This window comes from Dermacentor variabilis, chromosome 10 (genome assembly GCF_050947875.1).
Source record: "Dermacentor variabilis isolate Ectoservices chromosome 10, ASM5094787v1, whole genome shotgun sequence".
Classification (NCBI taxonomy): domain Eukaryota; kingdom Metazoa; phylum Arthropoda; class Arachnida; order Ixodida; family Ixodidae; genus Dermacentor; species Dermacentor variabilis.
Window position 1 is genome coordinate 114,125,374 of NC_134577.1, and position 22,773 is coordinate 114,148,146.

Consider the following 22,773-nt stretch of genomic DNA (forward strand, 5'->3'; position numbering starts at 1 on the left):
ACAATACACGCACGCGTCGTGTACGTTGATCGCTCCGTTTGTGGTTGTTCGCTGCATGCGTGCGTGCTAGTGCTCACAAAAACAAGAAGGCGAGCGCCACATTTTGCGCGCGTTGCAGCCCACAAGGTGCCACTTTATTGATGCGTTGTCATTGAGCTGTATGCGGGTGTGATAAGTAAGCGGTTAGAAGCTTGTGCGACTAAATTTTGCATCATTACGTAGACCGCTTACCACCGTCATCATTGCGCGTACAATATCGTGTAGTGGCCTGAATATTGTTGGTGTTACACTTCGGCGTTGGCTCTACCAGCAGGCTCCAGTTGAACGTAAGTTACAGTAAATGCAACCACCCACACGTTGTGCAAATGAAAAAAAAAACAAGACGTCACAGAAGCACGCAATAAAAAGCAAAAAGAACGGTGCCATCAGCACTCGGTGTTCCCAGGTGGTCTCCCTCCCAAGTACTGACCGAGCCCAATGCTGCTTAGCTTCGGGGATCGGACGAGAACCGGCGTATTCAGCATGGTATGGCCGATGGCTAGAATGTGCTGTTTACGACTGCACCTGTATCGTGCTGCTATGTTGTGCAGTCGCCGAATGTATTGCTACAGCATACAGCACGTACGCGGCAGTCTTTCCGTGAAGAATACACGCACACGTCGTGTACGTTGATCACTCCGTTTGTGGTTGTTCGCTGCATGCGTGCGTGCTAGTGCTCACAAAAACAAGAGGGCGAGCGCCACATTTTGCGCGCGTTGCAGCCCACGAGGTGCCACTTTATTGATGCGTTGTCATTGAGCTGTATGCGGGTGTGATAAGTAAGCGGTTAGAAGCTTGCGCGACTAAATTTTGCGTCATTACGTATACCGCTTACCACCGTCATCATTCCGCCTACAATATCGTGTAGTGGCCTGAATATTGTTGGTGTTACACTTCGGCGTTGGCTCTACCAGCAGGCTCCAATTGAACGTAAGTTACAGTAAATGGAACCACCCACACGTTGTGCAAATGAAAAAAAAACAAGACGTCACAGAAGCACGCAATAAAAAAGCAAAAAGAACGGTGCCATCAGCACTCGGTGTTCCCAGGTGGTCTCCCTCCCAAGTACTGACCGAGCCCAATGCTGCTTAGCTTCGGGGATCGGACGAGAACCGGCGTATTCAGCATGGTATGGCCGATGGCGAGAATGTGCTGTTTACGACTGCACCTGTATCGTGCTGCTATGTTGTGCAGTCGCTGAATATATTGCTACAGCATACAGCACGTACGCGGCAGTCTTTCCGTGAACAATACACGCACGCGTCGTGTACGTTGATCGCTCCGTTTGTGGTTGTTCGCTGCATGCGTGCGTGCTAGTGCTCACAAAAACAAGAAGGCGAGCGCCACATTTTGCGCGCGTTGCAGCCCACAAGGTGCCACTTTATTGATGCGTTGTCATTGAGCTGTATGCGGGTGTGATAAGTAAGTGGTTAGAAGCTTGTGCGACTAAATTTTGCATCATTACGTAGACCGCTTACCACCGTCATCATTCCGCGTACAATATCGTGTAGTGGCCTGAATATTGTTGGTGTTACATTTCGGCGTTGGCTCTACCAGCAGGCTCCAGTTGAGCGTAAGTTACAGTAAGTGCAACCACCCACACGTTGTGCAAATAAAAAAAAACAAGACGTCACAGAAGCACGCAATAAAAAAGCCAAAAGAATGGTGCCATCAGCACTCGGTGTTCCCAGGTGGTCTCCCACCCAATTACTGACCGAGGCCAATGCTGCTTAGCTTCGGGGATTGGACGAGAACCGGCGTATTCAGCATGGTATGGCCGATGGCGAGAATGTGCTGTTTACGACTGCACCTGTATCGTGCTGCTATGTTGTGCAGTCGCCGAATGTATTGCTACAGCATACAGCACGTACGCGGCAGTCTTTCCGTGAACAATACACGCACGCGTCGTGTACGTTGATCACTCCGTTTGTGGTTGTTTGCTGCATGCGTGCGTGCTAGTGCTCACAAAAACAAGAGGGCGAGCGCCACATTTAGTGCGCGTTGCAGCCCAGAAGGTGCCACTGTATTGATGCGTTGTCATTGAGCTGTATGCGGGTGTGATAAGTAAGCGGTTAGAAGCTTGTGCGACTAAATTTTGCATCATTACGTATACCGCTTACCACCGTCATCATTCCGCGTACAATATCGTGTAGTGGCCTGAATATTGTTGGTGTTACACTTCTGCGTTGGCTCTACCAGCAGGCTCCAGTTGAACGTAAGTTACAGTAAATGCAACCACCCACACGTTGTGCAAATGAAAAAAAAAACAAGACGTCAGAGAAGCACGCAATAAAAAGGCAAAAAGAACGGTACCATCAGCACTCGGTCTTCCCAGGTGGTCTCCCTCCCAAGTACTGACAGAGCCCAATGCTGCTTAGCTTCGGGGATCGGACGAGAACCGGCGTATTCAGCATGGCATGGCCGATGGCGAGAATGTGCTGTTTACGACTGCACCTGTATCGTGCTGCTATGTTGTGCAGTCGCTGAATGTATTGCTACAGCATACAGCACGTACGCGGCAGTCTTTCCGTGAACAATACACGCACGCGTCGTGTACGTTGATCGCTCCGTTCGTGGTTGTTCGCTGCATGCGTGCGTGCTAGTGCTCACAAAAACAAGAAGGCGAGCGCCACATTTTGCGCGCGTTGCAGCCCACAAGGTGCCACTTTATTGATGCGTTGTCATTGAGCTGTATGCGGGTGTGATAAGTAAGCGGTTAGAAGCTTGTGCGACTAAATTTTGCATCATTACGTAGACCGCTTACCACCGTCATCATTGCGCGTACAATATCGTGTAGTGGCCTGCATATTGTTGGTGTTACACTTCGGCGTTGGCTCTACCAGCAGGCTCCAGTTGAACGTAAGTTACAGTAAATGCAACCACCCACACGTTGTGCAAATGAAAAAAAAACAAGACGTCACAGAAGCACGCAATAAAAAAGCAAAAAGAACGGTGCCATCAGCACTCGGTGTTCCCAGGTGGTCTCCCTCCCAAGTACTGACCGAGCCCAATGCTGCTTAGCTTCGGGGATCGGACGAGAACCGGCGTATTCAGCATGGTATGGCCGATGGCTAGAATGTGCTGTTTACGACTGCACCTGTATCGTGCTGCTATGTTGTGCAGTCGCCGAATGTATTGCTACAGCATACAGCACGTACGCGGCAGTCTTTCCGTGAACAATACACGCACACGTCGTGTACGTTGATCACTCCGTTTGTGGTTGTTCGCTGCATGCGTGCGTGCTAGTGCTCACAAAAACAAGAGGGCGAGCGCCACATTTTGCGCGCGTTGCAGCCCACAAGGTGCCACTTTATTGATGCGTTGTCATTGAGCTGTATGCGGGTGTGATAAGTAAGCGGTTAGAAGCTTGCGCGACTAAATTTTGCATCATTACGTATACCGCTTACCACCGTCGTCATTCCGCCTACAATATCGTGTAGTGGCCTGAATATTGTTGGTGTTACACTTCGGCGTTGGCTCTACCAGCAGGCTCCAATTGAACGTAAGTTACAGTAAATGGAACCACCCACACGTTGTGCAAATGAAAAAAAAAAACAAGACGTCACAGAAGCACGCAATAAAAAAGCAAAAAGAACGGTGCCATCAGCACTCGGTGTTCCCAGGTGGTCTCCCTCCCAAGTACTGACCGAGCCCAATGCTGCTTAGCTTCGGGGATCGGACGAGAACCGGCGTATTCAGCATGGTATGGCCGATGGCGAGAATGTGCTGTTTACGACTGCACCTGTATCGTGCGGCTATGTTGTGCAGTCGCTGAATATATTGCTACAGCATACAGCACGTACGCGGCAGTCTTTCCGTGAACAATACACGCACGCGTCGTGTACGTTGATCGCTCCGTTTGTGGTTGTTCGCTGCATGCGTGCGTGCTAGTGCTCACAAAAACAAGGCGAGCGCCACATTTAGCGCGCGTTGCAGCCCGCAAGGTGCCACTTTATTGATGAGTTGTCATTGGGCTGCATGCGGGTGTGATAAGTAAGCGGTTAGAAGCTTGTGCGACTAAATTTTGCATCATTACGTATACCGCTTACCACCGTCATCATTCCGCGTACAATATCGTGTAGTGGCCTGAATATTGTTGGTGTTACACTTCGGCGTTGGCTCTACCAGCAGGCTCCAGTTGAACGTAAGTTACAGTAAATGCAACCACCCACACGTTGTGCAAATGAAAAAAAAAACAAGACGTCACAGAAGCACGCAATAAAAAAGCAAAAAGAACGGTGCCATCAGCACTCTGTGTTCCCAGGTGGTCTCCCTCCCAAGTACTGACCGAGCCCAATGCTGCTTAGCTTCGGGGATCGGACGAGAACCGGCGTATTCAGCATGGTATGGCCGATGGCGAGAATGTGCTGTTTACAACTGCACCTGTATCGTGCTGCTATGTTGTGCAGTCGCTGAATGTTTTGCTACAGCATTCAGCACGTACGCCGCAGTCTTTCCGTGAACAATACACGCACGCGTCGTGTACGTTGATCACTCCGTTTGTGGTTGTTCGCTGCATGCGTGCGTGCTAGTGCTCACAAAAACAAGAGGGCGAGCGCCACATTTTGCGCGCGTTGCAGCCCACAAGGTGCCACTTTATTGATGCGTTGTCATTGAGCTGTATGCGGGTGTGATAAGTAAGCGGTTAGAAGCTTGTGCGACTAAATTTTGCATCATTACGTATACCGCTTACCACAGTCATCATTTCGCGTACAATATCGTGTAGTGGCCTGAATATTGTTGGTGTCACACTTCAGCGTTGGCTCTACCAGCAGGCTCCAGTTGAACGTAAGTTACAGTAAATGCAACCACCCACACGTTGTGCAAATGAAAAAAAAAACAAGACGTCACAGAAGCACGCAATAAAAAAGCAAAAAGAACGGTGCCACCAGCACTCGGTGTTCCCAGGTGGTCTCCCTCCCAAGTACTGACCGAGCCCAATGCTGCTTAGCTTCGGGGATTGGACGAGAACCGGCGTATTCAGCATGGTATTGCCGATGGCGAGAATGTGCTGTTTACGACTGCACCTGTATCGTGCTGCTATGTTGTGCAGTCGCCGAATGTATTGCTACAGCATACAGCACGTACGCGGCCGTCTTTCCGTGAACAATACACGCACGCGTCGTGTACGTTGACCACTCCGTTTGTGGTTGTTCGCTGCATGCGTGCGTGCTAGTGCTCACAAAAACAAGAGGGCGAGCGCCACATTTTGCGCGTGTTGCAGCCCACAAGGTGCCACTTTATTGATGCGTTGTCATTGAGCTGTATGCGGGTGTGATAAGTAAGCGGCTAGAAGCTTGTGCGACTAAATTTTGCATTATTACGTATACCGCTTACCACCGTCATCATTCCGCGTACAATATCGTGTAGTGGCCAGAATATTGTTGGTGTTACACTTCGGCGTTGGCTCTACCAGCAGGCTCCAGTTGAACGTAAGTTACAGTAAAAGCAACCACCCACACGTTGTGCAAATGAAAAAAAAAAAACAAGACGTCACAGAAGCACGCAATAAAAAAGCAAAAAGAATGGTGCCATCAGCACTCGGTGTTCCCAGGTGGTCTCCCTCCCAAGTACTGACCGAGCCCAATGCTGCTTAGCTTCGGGGATCGGACGAGAACCGGCGTATTCAGCATGGTATGTCCGATGGCGAGAATGTGCAGTTTACGACTGCACCTGTATCGTGCTGCTATGTTGTGCAGTCGCCGAATGTATTGCTACAGCATACAGCACGTACGCGGCAGTCTTTCCGTGAACAATACACGCACGTGTCGTGTACGTTGGTCACTCCGTTTGTGGTTGTTTGCTGCATGCGTGCGTGCTAGTGCTCACAAAAACAAGAGGGCGAGCGCCACATTTAGCGCGCGTTGCAGCCCACAAGGTGCCACTTTATTGATGCGTTGTCATTGGGCTGTATGCGGGTGTGATAAGTAAGCGGTTAGAAGCTTGTGCGACTAAATTTTGCATCATTACGTATACCGCTTACCACCGTCATCATTCCGCGTACAATATCGTGTAGTGGCCTGAATATTGTTGGTGTTACACTTCGGCGTTGGCTCTACCAGCAGGCTCCAGTTGAACGTAAGTTACAGTAAATGCAACCACCCACACGTTGTGCAAATGAAAAAAAACACAAGACGTCACAGAAGCACGCAATAAAAAAGCAAAAAGAACGGTACCATCAGCACTCGGTCTTCCCAGGTGGTCTCCCTCCCAAGTACTGACCTAGCCCAATGCTGCTTAGCTTCGGGGATCGGACGAGAACCGGCGTATTCAGCATGGTATGGCCGATGGCTAGAATGTGCTGTTTACGACTGCACCTGTATCGTGCTGCTATGTTGTGCAGTCGCCGAACGTATTGCTACAGCATACAGCACGTACGCGGCAGTCTTTCCGTGAACAATACACGCACACGTCGTGTACGTTGATCACTCCGCTTGTGGTTGTTCGCTGCATGCGTGTGTGCTAGTGCTCACAAAAACAAGAGGGCGAGCGCCACATTTTGCGCGCGTTGCAGCCCACAAGGTGCCACTTTATTGATGCGTTGTCATTGGGCTGTATGCGGGTGTGATAAGTAAGCGGTTTGAAGCTTGTGCGACTAAATTTTGCATCATTACGTATACTGCTTACCACCGTCATCATTCCGCGTACAATATCGTGTAGTGGCCTGAATATTGTTGGTGTTACACTTCGGCGTTGGCTCTACCAGCAGGCTCCAGTTGAACGTAAGTTACAGTAAATGCAACCACCCACACGTTGTGCAAATGAAAAAAAAAAACAAGACGTCACAGAAGCACGCAATAAAAAAGCAAAAAGAACGGTACCATCAGCACTCGGTCTTCCCAGGTGGTCTCCCTCCCAAGTACTGACCGAGCCCAACGCTGCTTAGCTTCGGGGATCGGACGAGAACCGGCGTATTCAGCATGGCATGGCCGATGGCTAGAATGTGCTGTTTACGACTGCACCTGTATCGTGCTGCTATGTTGTGCAGTCGCCGAATGTATTGCTACAGCATACAGCACGTACGCGGCAGTCTTTCCGTGAACAATACACGCACGTGTCGTGTACGTTGATCACTCCGTTTGTGGTTGTTCGCTGCATGCGTGCGTGCTAGTGCTCACAAAAACAAGAGGGCGAGCGCCACATTTTGCGCGCGCTGCAGCCCACAAGGTGCCACTTTATTGATGCGTTGTCATTGAGCTGTATGCGGGTGTGATAAGAAAGCGGTTAGAAGCTTGTGCGACTAAATTTTGCATCATTACGTATACCGCTTACCACAGTCATCATTCCGCGTACAATATCGTGTAGTGGCCTGAATATTGTTGGTGTTACACTTCGGCGTTGGCTCTACCAGCAGGCTCCAGTTGAATGTAAGTTACAGTAAATGCAACCACCCAGACGTTGTGCAAATGAAAAAAAAAACAAGACGTCACAGAAGCACACAATAAAAAAGCAAAAAGAACGGTGCCATCAGCACTCGGTGTTCCCAGGTGGTCTCCCTCCCAAGTACTGACCGAGCCCAATGCTGCTTAGCTTCGGGGATTGGACGAGAACCGGCGTATTCAGCATGGTATGGCCGATGGCGAGAATGTGCTGTTTACGACTGCACCTGTATCGTGCTGCTATGTTGTGCAGTCGCTGAATGTATTGCTACAGCATTCAGCACGTACGCGGCAGTCTTTCCGTGAACAATACACGCACGCGTCGTGTACGTTGATCACTCCGTTTGTGGTTGTTCGCTGCATGCGTGCGTGCTAGTGCTCACAAAAACAAGAGGGCGAGCGCCACATTTTGCGCGCGTTGCAGCCCACAAGGTGCCACTTTATTGATGCGTTGTCTTTGAGCTGTATGCGGGTGTGGTAAGTAAGCGGTTAGAAGCTTGTGCGACTAAATTTTGCATCATTACGTATACCGCTTACCACAGTCATCATTCCGCGTACAATATCGTGTAGTGGCCTGAATATTGTTGGTGTTACACTTCGGCGTTGGCTCTGCCAGCAGGCTCCAATTGAACGTAAGTTACAGTAAATGGAACCACCCACACGTTGTGCAAATGAAAAAAAACAAGACGTCACAGAAGCACGCAATAAAAAGCAAAAAGAACGGTGCCATCAGCACTCGGTCTTCCCAGGTGGTCTCCCTCCCAAGCACTGACCGAGCCCAATGCTGCTTAGCTTCGGGGATCGGACGAGAACCGGCGTATTCAGCATGGTATGGCCGATGGCGAGAATGTGCTGTTTACGACTGCACCTGTATCGTGCTGCTATGTTGTGCAGTCGCTGAATGTATTGCTACAGCATTCAGCACGTACGCGGCAGTCTTTCCGTGAACAATACACGCACGCGTCGTGTACGTTGATCACTCCGTTTGTGGTTGTTCGCTGCATGCGTGCGTGCTAGTGCTCACAAAAACAAGAGGGCGAGCGCCACATTTTGCGCGCGTTGCAGCCCACAAGGTGCCACTTTATTGATGCGTTGTCTTTGAGCTGTATGCGGGTGTGGTAAGTAAGCGGTTAGAAGCTTGTGCGACTAAATTTTGCATCATTACGTATACCGCTTACCACAGTCATCATTCCGCGTACAATATCGTGTAGTGGCCTGAATATTGTTGGTGTTACACTTCGGCGTTGGCTCTACCAGCAGGCTCCAGTTGAACGTAAGTTACAGTAAATGCAACCACCCACCCGTTGTGCAAATGAAAAAAGAACAAGACGTCACAGAAGCACGCAATAAAAAAGCAAAAAGAACGGTCCCATCAGCACTCGGTGTTCCCAGGTGGTCTCCCTCCCAAGTACTGACCGAGCCCAATGCTGCTTAGCTTCGGGGATCGGACGAGAACCGGCGTATTCAGCATGGTATGGCCGATGGCGAGAATGTGCTGTTTACCACTGCACCTGTATCGTGCTGCTATGTTGTGCAGTCGCCGAATGCATTGCTACAGCATACAGCACGTACGCGGCAGTCTTTCCTTGAACAATACACGCACGCGTCGTGTACGTTGATCACTCCGTTTGTGGTTGTTCGCTGCATGCGTGCGTGCTAGTGCTCACAAAAACAAGAGGGCGAGCGCCACATTTTGCGCGCGTTGCAGCCCAGAAGGTGCTACTTTATTGATGCGTTGTCATTGAGCTGTATGCGGGTGTGATAAGTAAGCGGTTAGAAGCTTGTGCGACTAAATTTTGCATCATTACGTATACCGCTTACCACCGTCATCATTCCGCGTACAATATCGTGAAGTGGGCTGTATATTGTTGGTGTTACACTTCGGCGTTGGCTCTACCAGCAGGCTCCAGTTGAACGTAAGTTACAGTAAATGCAACCACCCACACGTTGTGCAAATGAAAAAAGAAAAAAAAAACAAGACGTCACAGAAGTACGCAATAAAAAAGCAAAAAGAACGGTGCCATCAGCACTCGGTGTTCCCAGGTGGTCTCCCTCCCAAGTACTGACCGAGCCCAATGCTGCTTAGCTTCGGGGATCGGACGAGAACCGGCGTATTCAGCATGGTATGGCCGATGGCGAGAATGTGCTGTTTACGACTGCGCCTGTATCGTGCTGCTATGTTGTGCAGTCGCCGAATGTATTGCTACAGCATACAGCACGTACGCGGCAGTCTTTCCGTGAACAATACACGCACGCGTCGTGTACGTTGATCACTCCGTTTGTGGTTGTTCGCTGCATGCGTGCGTGCTAGTGCTCACAAAAACAAGAGGGCGAGCGCCACATTTTGCGCGCGTTGCAGCCCACAAGGTGCCACTTTATTGATGCGTTGTCATTGAGCTGTATGCGGGTGTGATAAGTAAGCGGTTAGAAGCTTGTGCGACTAAATTTTGCATCATTACGTATACCGCTTACCACCGTCATCATTCCGCGTACAATATCGTGTAGTGGCCTGTATATTGTTGGTGTTACACTTCGGCGTTGGCTCTACCAGCAGGCTCCAGTTGAACGTAAGTTACAGTAAATGCAACCACCCACACGTTGTGCAAATGAAAAATGAAAAACAAAAGAGACGTCACAGAAGCACGCAATAAAAAAGCAAAAAGAACGGTGCCATCAGCACTCGGTGTTCCCAGGTGGTCTCCCTCCCAAGTACTGACCGAGCCCAATGCTGCTTAGCTTCGGGGATCGGACGAGAACCGGCGTATTCAGCATGGTATGGCCGATGGCGAGAATGTGCTGTTTACGACTGCACCTGTATCGTGCTGCTATGTTGTGCAGTCGCCGAATGCATTGCTACAGCATACAGCACGTACGCGGCAGTCTTTCCTTGAACAATACACGCACGCGTCGTGTACGTTGATCACTCCGTTTGTGGTTGTGCGCTGCATGCGTGCGTGCTAGTGCTCACAAAAACAAGAGGGCGAGCGCCACATTTTGCGCGCGTTGCAGCCCAGAACGTGCCACTTTATTGATGCGTTGTCATTGAGCTGTATGCGGGTGTGATAAGTGAGCGGTTAGAAGCTTGTGCGACTAAATTTTGCATCATTACGTATACCGCTTACTACCGTCATCATTCCACGTACAATATCGTGTAGTGGCCTGAATATTGTTGGTGTTACACTTCGGCGTTGGCTCTACGAGCAGGCTCCAGTTGAACGTAAGTTACAGTAAATGCAACCACCCACACGTTGTGCAAATGAAAAAAAACAAGACGTCACAGAAGCACGCAATAAAAAGCAAAAAGAACGGTGCCATCAACACTCGGTGTTCCCAGGTGGTCTCCCTCCCAAGTACTGACCGAGCCCAATGCTGCTTAGCTTCGGCGATCGGACGAGAACAGGCGTATTCAGCATGGTATGGCCGATGGCGAGAATGAGCTGTTTACGACTGCACCTGTATCGTGCTGCTATGTTGTGCAGTCGCCGAATGTATTGCTACAGCATACAGCACGTACGCGGCAGTCTTTCCGTGAACAATACACGCACGCGTCGTGTACGTTGATCATTCCGTTTGTGGTTGTTCGCTGCATGCGTGCGTGCTAGTGCTCACAAAAACAAAAGGGCGAGCGCCACATTTTGCGCACGTTGCAGCCCAAAAGGTGCCACTTTATTGATGCGTTGTCATTGAGCTGTATGCGGGTGTGATAAGTAAGCGGTTAGAAGCTTGTGTGACTAAATTTTGCATCATTACGTATACCGCTTACCACCGTCATCATTCCGCGTACAATATCGTGTAGTGGCCTGAATATTGTTGGTGGTACACTTCGGCGTTGGCTCTACCACCAGGCTCCAGTTGAACGTAAGTTACAGTAAATGCAACCACCCACACGCTGTGCAAATGAAAAAAAAAACAAGACATCACAGAAGCACGCAATAAAAAAGCAAAAAGAACGGTGCCATCCGCACTCGGTGTTCCCAGGTGGTCTCCCTCCCAAGTACTGACCAAGCCCAATGCAGCTTAGCTTCGGGGATCGGACGAGAACCGGCGTATTCAGCATGGTATGGCCGATGGCGAGAATGTGCTGTTTACGACTGCAACTGTATCATGCTGCTATGTTGTGCAGTCGCCGAATGTATTGCTACAGCATACAGCACGTACGCGGCAGTCTTTCCGTGAACAATACACGCACGCGTCGTTGTACGTTGATCACTCCGTTTGTGGTTGTGTGCTGCATGCGTGCGTGCTAGCGCTCACAAAAACAAGAGGGCGAGCGCCACATTTTGCGCGCGTTGCAGCCCACAAGGTGCCACTTTATTGATGCGTTGTCATTGAGCTGTATGCGGGTGTGATAAGTGAGCGGTTAGAAGCTTGTGCGACTAAATTTTGCATCATTACGTATACCGCTTACCACCGTCATCATTCCGCGTACAATGTCGTGTAGTGGCCTGAATATTGTTGGTGTTACACTTCGGCGTTGGCTCTACGAGCAGGCTCCAGTTGAACGTAAGTTACAGTAAATGCAACCACCCACACGTTGTGCAAATGAAAAAAAACAAGACGTCACAGAAGCACGCAATAAAAAAGCAAAAAGAACGGTGCCATCAGCACTCGGTGTTCCCAGGTGGTCTCCCTCCCAAGTACTGACCGAGCCCAATGCTGCTTAGCTTCGGCGATCGGACGAGAACAGGCGTATTCAGCATGGTATGGCCGATGGCGAGAATGAGCTGTTTACGACTGCACCTGTATCGTGCTGCTATGTTGTGCAGTCGCCGAATGTATTGCTACAGCATACAGCACGTACGCGGCTGTCTTTCCGTGAAGAATACACGCACGCGTCGTGTACGTTGATCATTCCGTTTGTGGTTGTTCGCTGCATGCGTGCGTGCTAGTGCTCACAAAAACAAAAGGGCGAGCGCCACATTTTGCGCGCGTTGCAACCCAAAAGGTGTCACTTTATTGATGCGTTGTCATTGAGCTGTATGCGGGTGTGATAAGTAAGCGGTTAGAAGCTTGTGTGACTAAATTTTGCATCATTACGTATACCGCTTACCACCGTCATCATTCCGCGTACAATATCGTGTAGTGGCCTGAATATTGTTGGTGGTACACTTCGGCGTTGGCTCTACCACCAGGCTCCAGTTGAACGTAAGTTACAGTAAATGCAACCACCCACACGCTGTGCAAATGAAAAAAAAAACAAGACATCACAGAAGCACGCAATAAAAAAGCAAAAAGAACGGTGCCATCAGCACTCGGTGTTCCCAGGTGGTCTCCCTCCCAAGTACTGACCGAGCCCAATGCTCCTTCACTTCGGGGATCGGACGAGAACCGGCGTATTCAGCATGGTATGGCCGATGGCGAGAATGTGCTGTTTACGACTGCAACTGTATCGTGCTGCTATGTTGTGCAGTCGCCGAATGTATTGCTATAGCATACAGCACGTACGCGGCAGTCTTTCCGTGAACAATACACGCACGCGTCGTGTACGTTGATCACTCCGTTTGTGGTTGTTCGCTGCATGCGTGCGTGCTGGTGCTCACAAAAAGAAGAGGGCGAGGGCCACATTTTGCGCGCGTTGCAGCCCACAAGGTGCTTCTTTATTGCTGCGTTGTCATTGAGCTGTATTCGGGTGTGATAAGTAAGCGGTTAGAAGCTTGTGCGACTAAATTTTGCCTCATTACGTATACCGCTTACTACCGTCATCATTCCGCGTACAATATCGTGTAGTGGCCTGAATATTGTTGGTGTTACATTTCGCCGTTGGCTCTACCAGCAGGCTCCAGTTGAACGTAAGTTACAGTAAATGCAACCACCCACACGTTGTGCAAATGAAAAAAAAAACAAGACGTCACAGAAGCACGCAATAAAAAAGCAAACAGAACGGTGCCATCAGCACTCGGTGTTCCCAGGTGGTCTCCTTCAAAGTACTGACCGAGCCCAATGCTGCTTAGCTTCGGCGATCGGACGAGAACCGGCGTATTCAGCATGGTATGGCCGATGGCGAGAATGTGCTGTTTACGACTACACCTGTATCGTGCTGCTATGTTGTGCAGTCGCCAAATGTATTGCTACAGCATACAGCACGTACGCGGCAGTCTTTCCGTGAACAATACACGCACGCGTCGTGTACGTTGATCACTCCGTTTGTGGTTGTTCGCTGCATGCGTGCGTGCTAGTGCTCACAAAAACAAGAGGGCGAGCGCCACATTTTGCGCGCGTTGCAGCCCACAAAGTGCCACTTTATTGATGCGTTGATATTGAGCTGTATGCGGTGTGATAAGTAAGCGGTTAGAAGCTTGTGCGACTAAATTTTGCATTATTACGTATACCGCTTACCACCGTCATCATTCCGCGTACAATATCGTGTAGTGGCCTGAATATTGTTGGTGTTACACTTCGGCGTTGGCTCTACCAGCAGGCTCCAATTGAACGTAAGTTACAGTAAATGGAACCACCCACACGTTGTGCAAATGAAAAAAAAAACAAGACGTCACAGAAGCACGCAATAAAAAAGCAAAAAGAATGGTGCCATCAGCACTCGGTCTTCCCAGGTGGTCTCCCTCCCAAGCACTGACCGAGCCCAATGCTGCTTAGCTTCGGGGATCGGACGAGAACCGGCGTATTCAGCATGGTATGGCCGATGGCGAGAATGTGCTGTTTACGACTGCACCTGTATCGTGCTGCTATGTTGTGCAGTCGCTGAATGTATTGCTACAGCATTCAGCACGTACGCGGCAGTCTTTCCGTGAACAATACACGCACGCGTCGTGTACGTTGATCACTCCGTTTGTGGTTGTTCGCTGCATGCGTGCGTGCTAGTGCTCACAAAAACAAGAGGGCGAGCGCCACATTTTGCGCGCGTTGCAGCCCACAAGGTGCCACTTTATTGATGCGTTGTCTTTGAGCTGTATGCGGGTGTGGTAAGTAAGCGGTTAGAAGCTTGTGCGACTAAATTTTGCATCATTACGTATACCGCTTACCACAGTCATCATTCCGCGTACAATATCGTGTAGTGGCCTGAATATTGTTGGTGTTACACTTCGGCGTTGGCTCTACCAGCAGGCTCCAATTGAACGTAAGTTACAGTAAATGGAACCACCCACACGTTGTGCAAATGAAAAAAAACAAGACGTCACAGAAGCACGCAATAAAAAGCAAAAAGAACGGTGCCATCAGCACTCGGTCTTCCCAGGTGGTCTCCCTCCCAAGCACTGACCGAGCCCAATGCTGCTTAGCTTCGGGGATCGGACGAGAACCGGCGTATTCAGCATGGTATGGCCGATGGCGAGAATGTGCTGTTTACGACTGCACCTGTATCGTGCTGCTATGTTGTGCAGTCACTGAATGTATTGCTACAGCATTCAGCACGTACGCGGCAGTCTTTCCGTGAACAATACACGCACGCGTCGTGTACGTTGATCACTCCGTTTGTGGTTGTTCGCTGCATGCGTGCGTGCTAGTGCTCACAAAAACAAGAGGGCGAGCGCCACATTTTGCGCGCGTTGCAGCCCACAAGGTGCCACTTTATTGATGCGTTGTCTTTGAGCTGTATGCGGGTGTGGTAAGTAAGCGGTTAGAAGCTTGTGCGACTAAATTCTGCATCATTACGTATACCGCTTACCACAGTCATCATTCCGCGTACAATATCGTGTTGTGGCCTGAATATTGTTGGTGTTACACTTCGGCGTTGGCTCTACCAGCAGGCTCCAATTGAACGTAAGTTACAGTAAATGCAACCACCCACCCGTTGTGCAAATGAAAAAAGAACAAGACGTCACAGAAGCACGCAATAAAAAAGCAAAAAGAATGGTCCCATCAGCACTCGGTGTTCCCAGGTGGTCTCCCTCCCAAGTACTGACCGAGCCCAATGCTGCTTCACTTCGGGGATCGGACGAGAACCGGCGTATTCAGCGTGGTGTGGCCGATGACGAGAATTTGCTGTTTACGACTGCAACTGTATCGTGCTGCTATGTTGTGAAGTCGCCGAATGTATTGCTACAGCATACAGCACGTACGCGGCAGTCTTTCCGTGAACAATACACGCACGCGTCGTTGTACGTTGATCACTCCGTTTGTGGTTGTGTGCTGCATGCGTGCGTGCTAGTGCTCACAAAAACAAGAGGGCGAGCGCCATATTTTGCGCGCGTTGCAGCCCACAAGGTGCCACTTTATTGATGCGTTGTCATTGAGCTGTATGCGGGTGTGATAAGTGAGCGGTTAGAAGCTTGTGCGACTAAATTTTGCATCATTACGTATACCGCTCACCACCGTCATCATTCCGCGTACAATGTCGTGTAGTGGCCTGAATATTGTTGGTGTTACACTTCGGCGTTGGCTCGAACAGCAGGCTGCAGTTGAACGGAAGTTAAAGTAAATGCAACCACCCACACGTTGTGCAAATGAAAAAAATAACAAGACGTCACAGAAGCACGCAATAAAAAAGCAAAAAGAACGGTGCCATCAGCACTCGGTGTTCCCAGGTGGTCTCCCTCCCAAGTACTGACCGAGCCCAATGCTGCTTCACTTCGGGGATCGGACGAGAACCGGCGTATTCAGCATGGTATGGCCGATGGGGAGAATGTGCTGTTTACGACTGCAACTGTATCGTGCTGCTATGTTGTGCAGTCGCCGAATGTATTGCTACAGCATACAGCACGTACGCGGCAGTCTTTCCGTGAACAATACACGCACGCGTCGTGTACGTTGATCACTCCGTTTGTGGTTGTTCGCTGTATGCGTGCGTGCTGGTGCTCACAAAAAGAAGAGGGCGAGCGCCACATTTTGCGCGCGTTGCAGCCCACAAGGTGCTTCTTTATTGCTGCGTTGTCATTGAGCTGTATTCGGGTGTGATAAGTAAGCGGTTAGAAGCTTGTGCGACTAAATTTTGCCTCATTACGTATACCGCTTACTACCGTCATCATTCCGCGTACAATATCGTGTAGTGGCCTGAATATTGTTGGTGTTACATTTCGCCGTTGGCTCTACCAGCAGGCTCCAGTTGAACGTAAGTTACAGTAAATGCAACCACCCACACGTTGTGCAAATGAAAAAAAAACAAGACGTCACAGAAGCACGCAATAAAAAAGCAAACAGAACGGTGCCATCAGCACTCGGTGTTCCCAGGTGGTCTCCTTCAAAGTACTGACCGAGCCCAATGCTGCTTAGCTTCGGCGATCGGACGAGAACCGGCGTATTCAGCATGGTATGGCCGATGGCGAGAATGTGCTGTTTACGACTACACCTGTATCGTGCTGCTATGTTGTGCAGTCGCCAAATGTATTGCTACAGCATACAGCACGTACGCGGCAGTCTTTCCGTGAACAATACACGCACGCGTCGTGTACGTTGATCACTCCGTTTGTGGTTGTTCGCTGCATGCGTGCGTGCTAGTGCTCACAAAAACAAGAGGGCGAGCGCCACATTTTGCGCGCGTTGCAGCCCACAAGGTGCCACTTTATTGATGCGTTGTCATTGAGCTGTATGCGGGTGTGATAAGTGAGCGGTTAGAAGCTTGTGCGACTAAATTTTGCATCATTACGTGTACCGCTCACCACCGTCATCATTCCGCGTACAATGTCGTGTAGTGGCCTGAATATTGTTGGTGTTACACTTCGGCGTTGGCTCGAACAGCAGGCTGCAGTTGAACGGAAGTTAAAGTAAATGCAACCACCCACACGTTGTGCAAATGAAAAAAAAAACAAGACGTCACAGAAGCACGCAATAAAAAAGCAAAAAGAACGGTGCCATCAGCACTCGGTGTTCCCAGGTGGTCTCCCTCCCAAGTACTGACCGAGCCCAATGCTGCTTCACTTCGGGGATCGGACGAGAACCGGCGTATTCAGCATGGTATGGCCGATGGGGAGAATGTGCTGTTTACGACTGCAACTGTATCGTGCTGCTATGTTGTGCAGTCGCCGAATGTATTGCTACAGCATACAGCACGTACGCGGCAGTCTTTCCGTGAACAATACACGCACGCGTCGTGTACGTTGATCACTCCGTTTGTGGTTGTTCGCTGCATGCGTGCGTGCTAGTGCTCACAAAAACAAGAGGGCGAGCGCCACATTTTGCGCGCGTTGCAGCCCACAAGGTGCCACTTTATTGATGCGTTGTCTTTGAGCTGTATGCGGGTGTGGTAAGTAAGCGGTTAGAAGCTTGTGCGACTAAATTTTGCATCATTACGTATACCGCTTACCACAGTCATCATTCCGCGTACAATATCGTGTAGTGGCCTGAATATTGTTGGTGTTACACTTCGGCGTTGGCTCTACCAGCAGGCTCCAATTGAACGTAAGTTACAGTAAATGGAACCACCCACACGTTGTGCAAATGAAAAAAAACAAGACGTCACAGAAGCACGCAATAAAAAGCAAAAAGAACGGTGCCATCAGCACTCGGTCTTCCCAGGTGGTCTCCCTCCCAAGCACTGACCGAGCCCAATGCTGCTTAGCTTCGGGGATCGGACGAGAACCGGCGTATTCAGCATGGTATGGCCGATGGCGAGAATGTGCTGTTTACGACTGCACCTGTATCGTGCTGCTATGTTGTGCAGTCGCTGAATGTATTGCTACAGCATTCAGCACGTACGCGGCAGTCTTTCCGTGAACAATACACGCACGCGTCGTGTACGTTGATCACTCCGTTTGTGGTTGTTCGCTGCATGCGTGCGTGCTAGTGCTCACAAAAACAAGAGGGCGAGCGCCACATTTTGCGCGCGTTGCAGCCCACAAGGTGCCACTTTATTGATGCGTTGTCTTTGAGCTGTATGCGGGTGTGGTAGGTAAGCGGTTAGAAGCTTGTGCGACTAAATTTTGCATCATTACGTATACCGCTTACCACAGTCATCATTACGCGTACAATATCGTGTAGTGGCCTGAATATTGTTGGTGTTACACTTCGGCGTTGGCTCTACCAGCAGGCTCCAGTTGAACGTAAGTTACAGTAAATGCAACCACCCACCCGTTGTGCAAATGAAAAAAAGAACAAGACGTCACAGAAGCACGCAATAAAAAAGCAAAAAGAACGGTCCCATCAGCACTCGGTGTTCCCAGGTGGTCTCCCTCCCAAGTACTGACCGAGCCCAATGCTGCTTAGCTTCGGGGATTGGACGAGAACCGGCGTATTCAGCATGGTATGGCCGATGGCGAGAATGTGCTGTTTACCACTGCACCTGTATCGTGCTGCTATGTTGTGCAGTCGCCGAATGCATTGCTACAGCATACAGCACATACGCGGCAGTCTTTCCTTGAACAATACACGCACGCGTCGTGTACGTTGATCACTCCGTTTGTGGTTGTTCGCTGCATGCGTGCGTGCTAGTGCTCACAAAAACAAGAGGGCGAGCGCCACATTTTGCGCGCGTTGCAGCCCAGAAGGTGCCACTTTATTGATGCGTTGTCATTGAGCTGTATGCGGGTGTGATAAGTAAGCGGTTAGAAGCTTGTGCGACTAAATTTTGCATCATTACGTATACCGCTTACCACCGTCATCATTCCGCGTACAATATCGTGAAGTGGCCTGTATATTGTTGGTGTTACACTTCGGCGTTGGCTCTACCAGCAGGCTCCAGTTGAACGTAAGTTACAGTAAATGCAACCACCCACACGTTGTGCAAATGAAAAAAGAAAAACAAACAAGACGTCACAGAAGCACGCAATAAAAAAGCAAAAAGAACGGTGCCATCAGCACTCGGTGTTCCCAGGTGGTCTCCCTCCCAAGTACTGACCGAGCCCAATGCTGCTTAGCTTCGGGGATCGGACGAGAACCGGCGTATTCAGCATGGTATGGCCGATGGCGAGAATGTGCTGTTTACGACTGCACCTGTATCGTGCTGCTATGTTGTGCAGTCGCCGAATGTATTGCTACAGCATACAGCACGTACGCGGCAGTCTTTCCGCGAACAATACACGCACGCGTCGTGTACGTTGACCACTCCGTTTGTGGTTGTTCGCTGCATGCGTGCGTGCTAGTGCTCACAAAAACAAGAGGGCGCGCGCCACACTTTGCGCGCGTTGCAGCCCACAAGGTGCCACTTTATTGATGCGTTGTCATTGAGCTGTATGCGGGTGTGATAAGTAAGCGGTTAGAAGCTTGTGCGACTAAATTTTGCATCATTACGTATACCGCTTACCACCGTCATCATTCCGCGTACAATATCGTGTAGTGGCCTGAATATTGTTGGTGCTACACTTCGGCGTTGGCTCTACCAGCAGGCTCCAGTTGAACGTAAGTTACAGTAAATGCAACCACCCACACGTTGTGCAAATGAAAAAATAAAAAAAAACAAGACGTCACAGAAGTACGCAATAAAAAAGCAAAAAGAACGGTGCCATCAGCACTCGGTGTTCCCAGGTGGTCTCCCTCCCAAGTACTGACCGAGCCCAATGCTGCTTAGCTTCGGGGATCGGACGAGAACCGGCGTATTCAGCATGGTATGGCCGATGGCGAGAATGTGCTGTTTACGACTGCACCTGTATCGTGCTGCTATGTTGTGCAGTCGCCGAATGTATTGCAACAGCATACAGCACGTACGCGGCAGTCTTTCCGTGATCAATACACGCACGCGTCGTGTACGTTGATCACTCCGTTTGTGGTTGTTCGCTGCATGCGTGCGTGCTAGTGCTCACAAAAACAAGAGGGCGCTCACCACATTTTGCGCGCGTTGCAGCCCACAAGGTGCCACTTTATTGATGCGTTGTCATTGAGCTGAATGCGGGTGTGATAAGTAAGCGGTTAGAAGCTTGTGCGACTAAATTTTGCATCATTACGTATACCGCTTACCACCGTCATCATTCCGCGTACAATATCGTGTAGTGGCCTGTATATTGTTGGTGTTACACTTCGGCGTTGGCTCTACCAGCAGGCTCCAGTTGAACGTAAGTTACAGTAAATGCAACCACCCACCCGTTGTGCAAATGAAAAAAAGAACAAGACGTCACAGAAGCACGCAATAAAAAAGCAAAAAGAACGGTCCCATCAGCACTCGGTGTTCCCAGGTGGTCTCCCTCCCAAGTACTGACCGAGCCCAATGCTGCTTAGCTTTGGGGATTGGACGAGAACCGGCGTATTCAGCATGGTATGGCCGATGGCGAGAATGTGCTGTTTACCACTGCACCTGTATCGTGCTGCTATGTTGTGCAGTCGCCGAATGCATTGCTACAGCATACAGCACGTACGCGGCAGTCTTTCCTTGAACAATACACGCACGCGTCGTGTACGTTGATCACTCCGTTTGTGGTTGTTCGCTGCATGCGTGCGTGCTAGTGCTCACAAGAACAAGAGGGCGAGCGCCACATTTTGCGCGCGTTGCAGCCCAGAAGGTGCCACTTTATTGATGCGTTGTCATTGAGCTGTATGCGGGTGTGATAAGTAAGCGGTTAGAAGCTTGTGCGACTAAATTTTGCATCATTACGTATACCGCTTACCACCGTCATCATTCCGCGTACAATATCGTGAAGTGGCCTGTATATTGTTGGTGTTACACTTCGGCGTTGGCTCTACCAGCAGGCTCCAGTTGAACGTAAGTTACAGTAAATGCAACCACCCACACGTTGTGCAAATGAAAAAAGAAAAACAAACAAGACGTCACAGAAGCACGCAATAAAAAAGCAAAAAGAACGGTGCCATCAGCACTCGGTGTTCCCAGGTGGTCTCCCTCCCAAGTACTGACCGAGCCCAATGCTGCTTAGCTTCGGGGATCGGACGAGAACCGGCGTATTCAGCATGGTATGGCCGATGGCGAGAATGTGCTGTTTACGACTGCACCTGTATCGTGCTGCTATGTTGTGCAGTCGCCGAATGTATTGCTACAGCATACAGCACGTACGCGGCAGTCTTTCCGCGAACAATACACGCACGCGTCGTGTACGTTGACCACTCCGTTTGTGGTTGTTCGCTGCATGCGTGCGTGCTAGTGCTCACAAAAACAAGAGGGCGCGCGCCACACTTTGCGCGCGTTGCAGCCCACAAGGTGCCACTTTATTGATGCGTTGTCATTGAGCTGTATGCGGGTGTGATAAGTAAGCGGTTAGAAGCTTGTGCGACTAAATTTTGCATCATTACGTATACCGCTTACCACCGTCATCATTCCGCGTACAATATCGTGTAGTGGCCTGAATATTGTTGGTGTTACACTTCGGCGTTGGCTCTACCAGCAGGCTCCAGTTGAACGTAAGTTACAGTAAATGCAACCACCCACACGTTGTGCAAATGAAAAAAGAAAAAAAAACAAGACGTCACAGAAGTACGCAATAAAAAAGCAAAAAGAACGGTGCCATCAGCACTCGGTGTTCCCAGGTGGTCTCCCTCCCAAGTACTGACCGAGCCCAATGCTGCTTAGCTTCGGGGATCGGACGAGAACCGGCGTATTCAGCATGGTATGGCCGATGGCGAGAATGTGCTGTTTACGACTGCACCTGTATCGTGCTGCTATGTTGTGCAGTCGCCGAATGTATTGCAACAGCATACAGCACGTACGCGGCAGTCTTTCCGTGATCAATACACGCACGCGTCGTGTACGTTGATCACTCCGTTTGTGGTTGTTCGCTGCATGCGTGCGTGCTAGTGCTCACAAAAACAAGAGGGCGCTCACCACATTTTGCGCGCGTTGCAGCCCACAAGGTGCCACTTTATTGATGCGTTGTCATTGAGCTGTATGCGGGTGTGATAAGTAAGCGGTTAGAAGCTTGTGCGACTAAATTTTGCATCATTACGTATACCGCTTACCACCGTCATCATTCCGCGTACAATATCGTGTAGTGGCCTGTATATTGTTGGTGTTACACTTCGGCGTTGGCTCTACCAGCAGGCTCCAGTTGAACGTAAGTTACAGTAAATGCAACCACCCACACGTTGTGCAAATGAAAAATGAAAAACAAACAAGACGTCACAGAAGCACACAATAAAAAAGCAAAAAGAACGGTGCCATCAGCAGTCGGTGTTCCCAGGTGGTCTCCCTCCCAAGTACTGACCGAGCCCAATGCTGCTTAGCTTCGGGGATCGGACGAGAACCGGCGTATTCAGCATGGTATGGCCGATGGCGAGAATGTGCTGTTTACGACTGCACCTGTATCGTGCTGCTATGTTGTGCAGTCGCCGAATGTATTGCTACAGCATACAGCACGTACGCGGCAGTCTTTCCGTGAACAATACACGCACGCGTCGTGTACGTTGACCACTCCGTTTGTGGTTGTTCGCTGCATGCGTGCGTGCTAGTGCTCACAAAAACAAGAGGGCGCGCGCCACACTTTGCGCGCGTTGCAGCCCACAAGGTGCCACTTTATTGATGCGTTGTCATTGAGCTGTATGCGGGTGTGATAAGTAAGCGGTTAGAAGCTTGTGCGACTAAATTTTGCAT

At 50.0% G+C, this 22,773-nt stretch overlaps 14 non-coding genes and 21 pseudogenes across 14 annotated transcripts; all 35 read right to left on the minus strand.

Annotated features, from left to right (window-relative positions):
• Positions 1 to 420: 420 nt before the first annotated feature.
• LOC142562200 (5S ribosomal RNA) lies at positions 421 to 539 on the minus strand. The gene has a single exon (XR_012823878.1). It is a non-coding gene; the product is annotated as a 5S ribosomal RNA (ribosomal RNA).
• Positions 540 to 1,063: 524 nt separating this feature from the next.
• Positions 1,064 to 1,182, minus strand: LOC142562211 (5S ribosomal RNA). The gene has a single exon (XR_012823882.1). It is a non-coding gene; the product is annotated as a 5S ribosomal RNA (ribosomal RNA).
• A 523-nt stretch (positions 1,183 to 1,705) lies between these two features.
• On the minus strand, positions 1,706 to 1,824 carry LOC142562321 (5S ribosomal RNA; annotated as a pseudogene).
• Positions 1,825 to 2,349: 525 nt separating this feature from the next.
• Positions 2,350 to 2,468, minus strand: LOC142562101 (5S ribosomal RNA; annotated as a pseudogene).
• A 524-nt stretch (positions 2,469 to 2,992) lies between these two features.
• Positions 2,993 to 3,111, minus strand: LOC142562223 (5S ribosomal RNA). Its single transcript, XR_012823884.1, has one exon. It is a non-coding gene; the product is annotated as a 5S ribosomal RNA (ribosomal RNA).
• Positions 3,112 to 3,637: 526 nt separating this feature from the next.
• LOC142562235 (5S ribosomal RNA) lies at positions 3,638 to 3,756 on the minus strand. Its single transcript, XR_012823885.1, has one exon. It is a non-coding gene; the product is annotated as a 5S ribosomal RNA (ribosomal RNA).
• A 522-nt stretch (positions 3,757 to 4,278) lies between these two features.
• On the minus strand, positions 4,279 to 4,397 carry LOC142561601 (5S ribosomal RNA; annotated as a pseudogene).
• A 525-nt stretch (positions 4,398 to 4,922) lies between these two features.
• LOC142562094 (5S ribosomal RNA) lies at positions 4,923 to 5,041 on the minus strand (annotated as a pseudogene).
• A 527-nt stretch (positions 5,042 to 5,568) lies between these two features.
• Positions 5,569 to 5,687, minus strand: LOC142561438 (5S ribosomal RNA; annotated as a pseudogene).
• Positions 5,688 to 6,212: 525 nt separating this feature from the next.
• On the minus strand, positions 6,213 to 6,331 carry LOC142561107 (5S ribosomal RNA). The gene has a single exon (XR_012823636.1). It is a non-coding gene; the product is annotated as a 5S ribosomal RNA (ribosomal RNA).
• Positions 6,332 to 6,857: 526 nt separating this feature from the next.
• Positions 6,858 to 6,976, minus strand: LOC142561532 (5S ribosomal RNA; annotated as a pseudogene).
• A 525-nt stretch (positions 6,977 to 7,501) lies between these two features.
• Positions 7,502 to 7,620, minus strand: LOC142561518 (5S ribosomal RNA; annotated as a pseudogene).
• A 522-nt stretch (positions 7,621 to 8,142) lies between these two features.
• Positions 8,143 to 8,261, minus strand: LOC142561260 (5S ribosomal RNA; annotated as a pseudogene).
• Positions 8,262 to 8,785: 524 nt separating this feature from the next.
• LOC142561321 (5S ribosomal RNA) lies at positions 8,786 to 8,904 on the minus strand (annotated as a pseudogene).
• Positions 8,905 to 9,436: 532 nt separating this feature from the next.
• On the minus strand, positions 9,437 to 9,555 carry LOC142562247 (5S ribosomal RNA). Its single transcript, XR_012823886.1, has one exon. It is a non-coding gene; the product is annotated as a 5S ribosomal RNA (ribosomal RNA).
• A 531-nt stretch (positions 9,556 to 10,086) lies between these two features.
• On the minus strand, positions 10,087 to 10,205 carry LOC142562259 (5S ribosomal RNA). The gene has a single exon (XR_012823887.1). It is a non-coding gene; the product is annotated as a 5S ribosomal RNA (ribosomal RNA).
• Positions 10,206 to 10,727: 522 nt separating this feature from the next.
• Positions 10,728 to 10,846, minus strand: LOC142561495 (5S ribosomal RNA; annotated as a pseudogene).
• A 525-nt stretch (positions 10,847 to 11,371) lies between these two features.
• LOC142561740 (5S ribosomal RNA) lies at positions 11,372 to 11,490 on the minus strand (annotated as a pseudogene).
• A 524-nt stretch (positions 11,491 to 12,014) lies between these two features.
• Positions 12,015 to 12,133, minus strand: LOC142561087 (5S ribosomal RNA). The gene has a single exon (XR_012823616.1). It is a non-coding gene; the product is annotated as a 5S ribosomal RNA (ribosomal RNA).
• Positions 12,134 to 12,658: 525 nt separating this feature from the next.
• LOC142561621 (5S ribosomal RNA) lies at positions 12,659 to 12,777 on the minus strand (annotated as a pseudogene).
• Positions 12,778 to 13,302: 525 nt separating this feature from the next.
• On the minus strand, positions 13,303 to 13,420 carry LOC142561191 (5S ribosomal RNA). The gene has a single exon (XR_012823717.1). It is a non-coding gene; the product is annotated as a 5S ribosomal RNA (ribosomal RNA).
• Positions 13,421 to 13,944: 524 nt separating this feature from the next.
• Positions 13,945 to 14,063, minus strand: LOC142561261 (5S ribosomal RNA; annotated as a pseudogene).
• A 522-nt stretch (positions 14,064 to 14,585) lies between these two features.
• LOC142561262 (5S ribosomal RNA) lies at positions 14,586 to 14,704 on the minus strand (annotated as a pseudogene).
• A 524-nt stretch (positions 14,705 to 15,228) lies between these two features.
• LOC142562370 (5S ribosomal RNA) lies at positions 15,229 to 15,347 on the minus strand (annotated as a pseudogene).
• Positions 15,348 to 15,873: 526 nt separating this feature from the next.
• LOC142561460 (5S ribosomal RNA) lies at positions 15,874 to 15,992 on the minus strand (annotated as a pseudogene).
• A 524-nt stretch (positions 15,993 to 16,516) lies between these two features.
• Positions 16,517 to 16,634, minus strand: LOC142561192 (5S ribosomal RNA). Its single transcript, XR_012823718.1, has one exon. It is a non-coding gene; the product is annotated as a 5S ribosomal RNA (ribosomal RNA).
• Positions 16,635 to 17,159: 525 nt separating this feature from the next.
• LOC142561461 (5S ribosomal RNA) lies at positions 17,160 to 17,278 on the minus strand (annotated as a pseudogene).
• Positions 17,279 to 17,800: 522 nt separating this feature from the next.
• LOC142561264 (5S ribosomal RNA) lies at positions 17,801 to 17,919 on the minus strand (annotated as a pseudogene).
• A 525-nt stretch (positions 17,920 to 18,444) lies between these two features.
• On the minus strand, positions 18,445 to 18,563 carry LOC142562087 (5S ribosomal RNA; annotated as a pseudogene).
• Positions 18,564 to 19,094: 531 nt separating this feature from the next.
• On the minus strand, positions 19,095 to 19,213 carry LOC142562271 (5S ribosomal RNA). The gene has a single exon (XR_012823888.1). It is a non-coding gene; the product is annotated as a 5S ribosomal RNA (ribosomal RNA).
• A 531-nt stretch (positions 19,214 to 19,744) lies between these two features.
• LOC142562282 (5S ribosomal RNA) lies at positions 19,745 to 19,863 on the minus strand. Its single transcript, XR_012823889.1, has one exon. It is a non-coding gene; the product is annotated as a 5S ribosomal RNA (ribosomal RNA).
• A 525-nt stretch (positions 19,864 to 20,388) lies between these two features.
• On the minus strand, positions 20,389 to 20,507 carry LOC142562346 (5S ribosomal RNA; annotated as a pseudogene).
• Positions 20,508 to 21,038: 531 nt separating this feature from the next.
• LOC142562293 (5S ribosomal RNA) lies at positions 21,039 to 21,157 on the minus strand. The gene has a single exon (XR_012823890.1). It is a non-coding gene; the product is annotated as a 5S ribosomal RNA (ribosomal RNA).
• A 531-nt stretch (positions 21,158 to 21,688) lies between these two features.
• On the minus strand, positions 21,689 to 21,807 carry LOC142562305 (5S ribosomal RNA). Its single transcript, XR_012823891.1, has one exon. It is a non-coding gene; the product is annotated as a 5S ribosomal RNA (ribosomal RNA).
• Positions 21,808 to 22,338: 531 nt separating this feature from the next.
• Positions 22,339 to 22,457, minus strand: LOC142561775 (5S ribosomal RNA; annotated as a pseudogene).
• Between the last annotated feature and the right edge of the window lie 316 nt (positions 22,458 to 22,773).